The sequence below is a fragment of the Triticum dicoccoides genome, chromosome 2A, assembly GCF_002162155.2.
Source record: "Triticum dicoccoides isolate Atlit2015 ecotype Zavitan chromosome 2A, WEW_v2.0, whole genome shotgun sequence".
In the NCBI taxonomy this organism is placed as follows: Eukaryota; Viridiplantae; Streptophyta; class Magnoliopsida; order Poales; family Poaceae; genus Triticum; species Triticum dicoccoides.
Window position 1 is genome coordinate 335,769,084 of NC_041382.1, and position 2,619 is coordinate 335,771,702.

Sequence of the window (2,619 nt, forward strand, 5' to 3'; positions counted from 1 at the left end):
CCTTTTCTACGTATTTTCATCGAGAAAATGATAGTAAATGCATCGAGTGTCCAAACGCACCAAAAAAAATTATGCGTGCTTGTGTGGCACACTATGGCGTGTGAAAAAATGGTGATGTTTCATGACTGCGAAAAGGAACACCTAGTGGATGCCCGTCCTCCCAAACCGATACCTGAGGTTTGTACTGCAACTACATGTCAACATGGAAAAAACACACCCAACTTTTGCATGCGCGTGTGAGTGACCCCACCCGTCTCTCACCCCAAATTTCAACGGAATCGGAGTACGAACAGAAGTTGCATCACGTCGGGAGACATTTTCTCCGTATTTTCATGGAGAAAATGATAGTAAATGCGTCAAGTGTCCAAACGCATCGAAATTTTGCATGCGTGCTTGTGTTGCACACTGTAGCGTGTAAAATAATAGTGACGTTTCATGACTTTGAGAAAGGGTAGACCTAGTGGATGCCCGTCCCCCCGAAACGGATACCTGAGGTTTGTACTGCAACTACATGTCAACATGGACGAAACGCACCCAACTTTTGCATGCGCGTGTGATTGACCCCCACCGTCTCTCACCCAAAATTTCAACGGAATCAGAGTACGAACAGAAGTTGCGTCACGTCGGCAGACATTTTCTCCATATTTTCATGGAGAAAATGATAGTAAATGCATCGAGTGTCCAAACGCATCGAAATTTTGCATGCGTGCTTGTGTTACACACTGTAGCGCATGCAAAAAATGGTGACGTTTCACGACTTTGCGGAAGGGAACACGAACTGGATGCCCGTCCCTCCAGACCGATACCTCAGGTTTGTACTGCAACTACATGTCAACATGGACGAAACGCACCCAACTTTTGCATGCGCGTGTGAGTGACCCCACCCGTCTCTGACCCCAAATTTCAACGTAATCGGAGTACGAACAGAAGTTGCATCATGTCGGTAGACCTTTTCTCCGTATTTTCACGGAGAAAATGATAGTAAATGTGTCGAGTGTCCAAACACACTGAAATTTTGCATGCGTGCTTGTGTGGCACACTGTAGCGTGTGAAAAATGGTGACGTTTCATGAGTTTGCGAAAGGAAACACCTAGTGGATGCCCGTCCCCCCAAACCGATACTTGAGGTTTGTACTGCAACTACATGTCCACATGGACGAAACGCACCCAGCTTTTGCATGCGCGTGTGAGTGACCCCACCGTGTCCCACGCCAAATTTCAACGGAATTGGAGTACGAGCGGATGTTGCGTCAAGTCGGGAGGCCTTTTCTCCGTATTTTCATGGAGTAAATGATAGTAAATGCATCGAGTGTCCAAACACACCAAAAAAAATTATGCGTGCTTGTGTTGCACACTATAGCGTGTGAAAAAATGGTGAAATTTCACTTTGCGAAAGGGAACACCTATTGGATGCCCATCCCCCCAAACTGATAAATGAGGTTTGTACTGCAACTACATGTCAACATGGACGAAACGCACCCAACTTTTCCATGCGCGTGTGAGTGACCCCACCGTCTCCCACGCCAAATTTCAACGCAATCATAGCACGAAAGGAAGTTGCGTCACGTCGGGAGACCTTTTCTCCGTATTTTCATGGAAAAATGATAGTAAATGCATCGAGTGTCCAAACATACTGAAATTTTGCATGTGTGTTTGTGTGGCCCACTGTAACGTGTGAAAAAAATGGTGATGTTTCATTATTTTGTGAAAGGGAACACCTAGTGGATGCCCATCCCTCCAGACCGATACCTCAGGTTTGTACTGCAACTACATGTCAACATGGACGAAACGCACCCAACTTTTGCATGCGCGTGTGAGTGACCCCACCCGTCTCTGACCCCAAATTTCAACGGAATCGGAGTACGAACAGAAGTTGCATCACGTCGGTAGACCTTTTCTCCGTATTTTCACGGAGAAAATGATAGTAAATGTGTCGAGTGGCCAAACACACTGAAATTTTGCATGCGTGCTTGTGTGGCACACTGTAGCGTGTTAAAAATGGTGACGTTTCATGAGTTTGCGAAAGGAAACACCTAGTGGATGCCCGTCCCCCCAAACCGATACTTGAGGTTTTTACTGCAACTACATGTCCACATGGACGAAACGCACCCAGCTTTTGCATGCGCGTGTGAGTGACCCCACCGTGTCCCACGCCAAATTTCAACGGAATCGGAGTACGAGCGGATGTTGCGTCAAGTCGGGATGCCTTTTCTCTGTATTTTCATGGAGTAAATGATAGTAAATGCATCGAGTGTCCAAACACACCAAAAAAAATTATGCGTGCTTGTGTTGCACACTATAGCGTGTGAAAAAATGGTGAAATTTCACTTTGCGAAAGGGAACACCTATTGGATGCCCGTCCCCCCAAACTGATAAATGAGGTTTGTACTGCAACTACATGTCAACATGGATGAAACGCACCCAACTTTTCCATGCGCGTGTTAGTGACCCCACCGTCTCCCAAGCCAAATTTCAACGCAATCATAGCACGAACGGAAGTTGCGTCACGTCGGGAGACCTTTTCTCCGTATTTTCATGGAAAAATGATAGTAAATGCATCGAGTGTCCAAACATACTGAAATTTTGCATGTGTGTTTGTGTGGCCCACTGTAGCGTGTGA